Source organism: Stigmatopora argus, chromosome 18, assembly GCF_051989625.1.
Source record: "Stigmatopora argus isolate UIUO_Sarg chromosome 18, RoL_Sarg_1.0, whole genome shotgun sequence".
In the NCBI taxonomy this organism is placed as follows: domain Eukaryota; kingdom Metazoa; phylum Chordata; class Actinopteri; order Syngnathiformes; family Syngnathidae; genus Stigmatopora; species Stigmatopora argus.
Genome location: NC_135404.1, coordinates 682,817 through 690,669, shown reverse-complemented (window position 1 = coordinate 690,669; position 7,853 = coordinate 682,817). Strand labels below are relative to the sequence as shown.

At 46.5% G+C, this 7,853-nt stretch overlaps 1 long non-coding RNA gene across 2 annotated transcripts in view; it reads right to left on the bottom strand.

Moving 5' to 3' along the window:
- Positions 1-6,279: 6,279 nt before the first annotated feature.
- The window catches only part of LOC144092719 (uncharacterized), a 30,445-nt gene continuing 28,871 nt past the window's right edge, over positions 6,280-7,853 (bottom strand). For both annotated transcript variants that reach the window (XR_013306133.1, XR_013306132.1), the window contains exon 3: positions 6,280-6,938. This is a non-coding gene — a long non-coding RNA (uncharacterized LOC144092719). The remainder of the gene's footprint in view (positions 6,939-7,853) is intronic.

Here is a 7,853-nt window from a genome sequence, read left to right as displayed (position 1 = left end):
GCCCTCCCTCTGCTTCTCCCTGCGTCATGGCGCTCGCCGCCGCCTACGGGAGGGCGACACAGCATACTGGCCACCACGTGGTGGCCCATTGTAGCTGGCCAGCCGACCAGGTGAAAGACCTCGCTGCTGCGCCTCCCCAAAAAAACAAGACGGGCGGTGTTCGAAACTCCTACCGGAGCCCCCCCGCCGGCCGCCACGTGGTGGTCCCTTGTAGATGGCCCACCCACCTGGCAGATCATGGTCGGGGTAATCCAAGTCGGAGTAATCGGAGGAGTATTGGTCAACGTCCTCCGATGGAGCGTATCGGAGTCCGAACCGGCTAAGAAAATCACCGTCCGAGTCCGTATCTCCAGCATATAAATCTATTAGCTCCCGGTCGTCCTCACCTTCAGAAAAGTCAGAGTCCCAACCGACAAAGATTTGGCGTTCCAATGGGGCCGAGGGAGGCTGGGGATTCTCCCTCCATTGAGAAAAAAACCCGCTGGAGTCTGAATTCAAATAACTGGGGCGATGAACTGAGGGTGTCGGAGCCTTGGAATTATGATTTAGCTGTGCTGGCAGTCCGGTGCGACGGGTTGAGCGGAGGGTGGGTTTAAAGGTGGATGGAGGCTCAGTACTACCTCTTAGTCGAGACTCCTCCGTTGCCCAAACGTCTCTGAGGTGCCCACGCCAAGTGTCCATTATAGACTCCCTAATAGACTCTCTGGGGTCTCTCAGTGAATCCATGTTGTCGCGGGGCTTCAAAAAGGGTGGTTGGCGTCGACGAGAGCGTCGGCGCGAGCATGGGTAGCCTCCCGCTGTGTCCATTATGGCCGGATCGTTCTGTTATGATCACGCTGCGTTGCTGCGTCGTCACAGCGCGATCGGGAATGTCTTAGGGGACCCATGCGCAGAAGACGTAAGTTGACTCGAGCCAGTTCACTTCAAACTACATTCTTTAATGAATAAACAAAGGTCTACAAATCCACAATGGCCTGGAACAGGACGGCAGGATGCTACGCGCACGCACAATCAAAAGAGACGATCCGGCAATGGTCCTCTGACACATTGCTCCTTAAATAATAAAGCCAGGAAGCAATCAGCAGATTGACTGCAGCTGCTTCCCTGACGGCACGTCAGGAGGGACAAAACAGGCCACTCCTGACACTCTCTCTGTCTCTCTCTCTGTCTCTCTCTCTGTCTCTCTGTCTCTGTCTCTCTCTCTGTCTCTCTCTGTCTCTCTCTGTCTCTCTCTGTCTCTCTCTGTCTCTCTCTGTCTCTCTCTGTCTCTCTCTGTCTCTCTCTCTGTCTCTCTCTCTCTGTCTCTCTCTCCCTGTCTCTCTCCCTGTCTCTCTCCCTGTCTCTCTCCCTGTCTCTCTCCCTGTCTCTCTCCCTGTCTCTCTCCCTGTCTCTCTCCCCGGCTCTCTCCCCGTCTCTCTCCGCGTCTCTCTCCCCGTCTCTCTCCCCGTCTCTCTCCCCGTCTCTATCCCCGTCTCTCTCCCCGTCTCTCTCCCCGTCTCTCTCCCCGTCTCTCTCCCCGTCTCTCTCCCCGTCTTTCTCTCCGTTTCTCTCTCCGTCTCTCTCTCCGCCTTGTTTCTGAGGATTAAGAGGCAAGTGACATACTCATGCGGGAATACACAATTCCAAACTCCAACCCTGGATCAGTTTAATCCTACATTTATGGGTGGGATGAACTAAATTGTATTACTCTTCATAAATGGACAAACTAGTTTACTTAAACTGTTAATGGTGGCCCTTGTTAAAGGCAAGAGAATGGTCACAATTTTGGAGCCACATTCCACCATTTTTGAGTAAAGTCAAGAAAAGCCTGATATCCTTTACAGATCATCCAAAATGATGGGCTTAGTTTGATTTTTGCACACAAAATTACGCATAGTCTTTAAATCCACCTTTAGAAACATCGCTAACAAAGTCCATATCACTGTCTCCGTGGGAGAAAATTCAAAGAAAAGCTTAATATGAATGTAAAGAAGCTCAGGTCGTCTGCTAATATTAAATCATCGATAGACCTCCAAATTTGCAATCAGCAGATTGACTGCAGCTGCTTCCCTGACGGCACGTCAGGAGGGACAAAACAGGCCACTCCTGACACTCTCTCTGTCTCTCTCTCTGTCTCTCTCTCTGTCTCTCTCTCTCTGTCTCTCTCTGTCTCTCTCTGTCTCTCTCTGTCTCTCTCTCTGTCTCTCTCTCCCTGTCTCTCTCCCTGTCTCTCTCCCTGTCTCTCTCCCTGTCTCTCTCCCTGTCTCTCTCCCTGTCTCTCTCCCCGTCTCTCTCCCCGTCTCTCTCCCCGGCTCTCTCCCCGTCTCTCTCCGCGTCTCTCTCCCCGTCTCTCTCCCCGTCTCTCTCCCCGTCTCTATCCCCGTCTCTCTCCCCGTCTCTCTCCCCGTCTCTCTCCCCGTCTCTCTCCCCGTCTCTCTCTCCGTTTCTCTCTCCGTCTCTCTCTCCGTCTCTCTCTCCGTCTCTCTCTCCGTCTCTCTCTCCCTGTCTCTCTCCCTGTCTCTCTCCATGTCTCTCTCCCTGTCTCTCTCCCTATCTCTCTCCCTGTCTCTCTCCCTGTCTCTCTCCCCGTCTCTCTCCCCGTGTCTCTCCCCGTCTCTCTCCCCGTCTCTATCCCCGTCCCTCTCCCCGTTTCTCTCCCTATCTCTCTCCCTGTCTCTCTCCCTGTCTCTCTTCCCGTCTCTCTCCCCGTCTCTCTCCCCGTCTCTCTCCCCGTCTCTCTCCCCGTCTCTCTCCCCGTCTCTCTCCCCGTCTCTCTCCCCGTTTCTCTCCCCGTCTCTCTCCCCGTCTCTCTCTCCGTCCCTTCTCTCCATCTCTCTCTCCGTCTCTCTCGCTGTCTCTACTCCAGAAAATTTTCACCAGCATAGAAAACGTTGAGATTAATCTTTTAATGAAGGTTCTCAGCAAAACATTTTGAATATATATTTCTTAAAATAATGGGAAATTATTTAAAATTTAACTAGAAGTAAGTGTGTTCCATGGGATTTCCAGGTATTGTTCTCAAAGCCATCTAGTCTGTCCAAGGCACTTAGAATTTCACATAAGTCTTCTAGTGTTGTTTTTTCTCAGTGTCAGACATCAATCCCCAGCTTTGATAAATTACATTGCGTGTCCAAATGGCTACTACTTTAAACGCAAGGATAAAATAAAAAATGGCAGCACATTGTAATACGTACTTGTATTTAGAAATATCTCCAAAAGGGGGCAGTACATGTCCTTGTTATTCCTAAATGAATGTTATCTGTAACGGGCCGTATATAGCCCGTGGGCCGAGGTTGAAAAACATGTACACACACGATCCAGAGGCGGGGCGAGCGCTTCGGCGAAACGTCCGTTCCACGAACTGTCCGTCGGCCAAACGTCCGTCGGCCAAACGTCTTTCGGCGAATCGTCCGGTCACGCTTCTTTCTATCACCATCGAAGCTAATGCTGAAAGTCGAGCCTGTTTTGTTGTATTTCTGACATACGTTTTTATTCGATTTAGTCCTGAAAATGTTCCTTCCCGGTTGTGACAGGCTTGCTTGCTTCGTAGTTGTCCGACCTTTCTTAATGATGTCCAGCTTTTCCTGAAAAGTATGTCTTGAAAATGGCTTTGACAGTAAATCTGCAAACAAAACCATTTCTTCTCCTCCTTCAGCCTTTGCGGGTTGACAAAACCGCTAAAAAATCAACACAACAATATATTTGCTTGTGCAGCTCGCTCCAGATACAGTTTGGTAGCTTTGGCTAGTCCACGCTATCACTAGCCAATTTTGGTAGCTCTGGCTAGTCCATGCTATCACTAGCCAATCATAGTTGACGAAAGCGATGACGTATCCCTATGCCTGCTAGAAGGCAATGGCGTATCCCTACGCCTGCGAGAAGGCATTGTGGTGTCGCCAACTCAAAATCTGATTGGTTAAAGCAACAGTGTTATAGACGCTTGTTTTATGCGGCAACAAATAATAGCTGAAATGTGATTGGTTAGATCAGGGTTGGGCAAACTTTTCAGCCCAGGGGCCACATGGACTTAAAAAAATTGACAGGCGGGCCGGGTCAGCACAAGATACAATACATATAAAAAACTGCATCGGTTAACAGTACATATGAAACATAAACAGAAAAAAGGACTAAAGTATGAACATACCAGTGGCGGAACGTCAGGGCCTTCTCTGCTGGCCTAAGAAATATCTGAATCATATTATATTTTGTCCATCAATACTTATTATTCCAAATGGTCTGTTAGCTTCCTTTCATTGCTTTTCCCCCTGTTTGCACTGCTTCCAGATGTGTGTTTTCATATTGAAGCATTTAACATATCATATTTCAGCCATTATTTGTTGCCAGATCAGATCTGCCTCAAAGCCTGCACAATCAGTTCTTGCGGGCTCTGCTGCATTAAACTAGTCTGTTGCTTTTAACCAATCAGATTTCGAGTTGGCAACCCCACAATGATTTTTCATAGGCGTTAGCATTTTGCTGGCTGGGACATGTCATTGCTTTCACAAACTATGATTGGCTAGTAGGCGGGCCAAAGCAGTACCCGAGGCAGCCGAGATCGCAAACTCCACCCACTATGGCCGACAGAAGCAGAAGCAAAAACAAATTGATTCTGTTTGCTCACAAAGCTATTTTCCAGACGGACTTTTCCAGAAAAAAATGGACATCATTAAGAAAGGGCGGTCAACTCCGAAGCTAGCAAGCCTGTTACAGCCGGGAAAATGGTGTGTGGGGCACTTTCAGCGCGCTAACTTAGCTCCACAAGCAAATAGTATATTGTTGTGTAGATTTAATGCTATTTTCAAATCGGACTATGCCGGAAATATGACAGGACAGGCTCGACTTTCATCATTAGCTTTGATGGCGATAGGAAAGAAGGAAGAAAGAAAGGAGGATGGATATTCTGTAAAAATGATTTTTGGTGAGTAAAATTACAAATATGGCATATTCCTAAATAATATTTCAATTGTGGGCCCGGTTCTGATATCTGAAAAGCTCCAGTGTTTGTATTTAAGCTCCAGTGTTTGTATTTAATCACAGAATGCTGCTAGGAAGTGGATTTTACCCCAGTTTAATTTTTGGTGTTTCACCATTGAAGTCCATCGCTGTCTTTTCCCGGGAAAAATCACCCCCCTGGCCTGGTTGTAATGTCTCAAAAGCTCCAGTATTTGTATTCAATCAATAAATGATGCTAGGAAGTGGATTTTACCTAATTTTAGTGCATTTTTTGTCATTTCACGTATGGACGTATCGACGTTCATTGCTGTCTTTTTACCGGGGAAATGATACTCCGGGCCCGGTTCTGATGTCTAAAAAGCTCCAGTATTTGTATTTAATCAATAAATGCTGTTTTCGGCTGGATTTTACCCCATTTTCGGGCAATGTTTGCCCGTACGCCATTGACGTTCATCGCTGTCTTTTCCCGGGAAAATCACCCCCTTGGCCTGGTTTTAATGTCTGAAAAGCTCCAGTATTTGTATTTAATCATGAAATGCTGCTAGGAAGTGGATTTTACCCCATTTTTGTGCATTAATTTATTGATTATTTTTTATGTGTCGCAGCTGTAGCTGCAGTAGAGGTTTTATAGCCATAAAATAGTTTTTGAGGGTTGGATTGATACGTTGAAGGCGCTACCAGAAAATGCACCGCCCGCCACTGGAACATACTCATCACTCATTTGGGATTAATGGGGTGCTTTCTTGGTTTTCATCAGACTAAAGGTCTTTTCACACACATGTAGAGCCAAATAACACCAGAATCCTCTGTGCCATCTTTTGGATGTTTGGAAATTTGGCTGCACTTAATGAAGCCTAAAACTCAGAGACTTTCAGGGAGTTGAACTTGTCACATTGGAGATCAATCAGTTCCAACTGCAACTCCTGTGGAACTGTTTCCGGGTCTTGTGAGAAAGGACATGACACCAGTTGTCATTTTTCCAAAATCACAAAACCGACGGCAAAATTGCTCATGCAGGTCATCCAATGTTTTCCTGTATTTTTTCACATGCGGAAGCCTCTTTTAACGCAACCAGTGTGGGTAAATGAGCAAATGACTTGTCTTATTTTTGCTTGAAAAATAAAACCAGCTTGGTTTTGAAGGCGGAAGGTTTGCTTGCATTTCATGCACAAACTGTTTTTTCTTTTGTAGCTTCACATTCAGCTCGTTCATGTGTGTCAGGATGTCCACAGTAAAAGTTAAATGTTCAGAAATGTGTCAGTATTCTCAAGTAGCTCCCACACACATTAACATACTTTTACTAGGCTAGTGTGCCATCTATCGGGGAAATGAGGGTATTGGATTGGATTGGATAACTATTCATCCCGTATTCGGGAAATTTTATTGTGACAGTAGCAGAGGATGATTAGACAGAACAACAAAGCAAAATCACAAAGTACAAAGCAAATCAAAGTAAATGGGATCATTAAGAATCACCAAATCAGATCATTAAGACAGAAAAGCAGCAAAAACACAAAACGAGCAAGAGTGGACGGAGCTATCGCCGCCGCCGGCTGCCACTTGAACGGTGCCATCTTGGTTACGGTAGCTAAAAGGATACAGACTTAAAAAGATGTTGTAAAGTTGGACAAAAACTGGAACCACACACAGGAAGTCTTCCACAAGATGGGGAACTTCTGCAGACTGTGACCAAGGTAGAGAATATGCAGAGTCACTCTTCCAAGCTTATCCGCACAGTTCCTCAGTAGTCTGGAGCTGAAGACAACAGCAGCAGAGCAGGACTCCGCTTCCGGCCAGGTTAGCGCCGACAACTCTTCCATCTTATCGCATGATGGAATGGTTGGTCAGAAGCGTTGCTTCTTCTCACGGCACTTTTGACCAGCTCCAAATTTCCAGCGGGATTGAGGTGTTGCTCCTTCTGCTGCGTATTGTAACAGCTAGTCCCATGTGTGACAGCGTTGGCATGGCTGATGGTTCCAAAAAAGAAGTGGCAGAAAGAAGCCAGGCTAACAGAACAAAGAAAGTTGCAAAAACATTAAAGTACAAAGTAAAGTAAAAAGGAATGTATTAAGAAATATTAAAATGTATTTAAAAAAAGATAGAAGGGCTGTAAAACACGAAAAACAAATAAGAGTGGACAGAGCTACTGCCACTGGCTTCCACATGACGGCGCCATCTTGGAATTTTTATTTATTTAAATAAAATCATAATAATTTGGACACCGTCGGCGGGCTGGATTAAAAGGCCTAACGGGCAATAGTTTGCCCATGTCTGTGTTAGATGCTTTAATATGAAAACACACATCTGGAAGCAGTGCAACCAGGGGGAAAGCAATGAAAGGAATTGTTTAATAAGTATTCATAGACAAAACATAATTAACATCAGTCTGTGATTCAGATATTTTTTAGGCCAGCAGAGAAGGCCTTGAAGGCCCTATATATAGACATCGATGTCAGTGTCTCTCTCTCACTCTCTCACTCTCTCCCATTCTCTCTCTCTCACTCTCTCTCTCTCACTCTCTCTCACTCTCTCTCACTCTCTCTCACTCTCTCTCTCACTCTCTCTCTCACTCTCTCTGTCACTCTCTCTCACTCTCTCACTCTCTCTCACTCTCTCTCACTCTCTCTCTCACTCACTCCCTATCACTCTCTCTCTCACTCTCTCTCACTCTCTCTCACTCTCTCTCACTCTCTCTCACTCTCTCTCACTCTCTCTCACTCTCTCTCTAACACTCTCTCTCACTCTATCTCTCACTCACTCTCACTCTCTTTCACTCTCTCACTCTCTCTCTCACTCTCTCTCACTCTCTCTCACTCTCTCTCTCACACTCTCTCTCACTCTCTCTCTCACTCTCTCTCCCACTCTCTCTCTCACTCTCTCTCACTCTCTCACTCTGTCTCACTCTCTCTCTCACTCTCCCT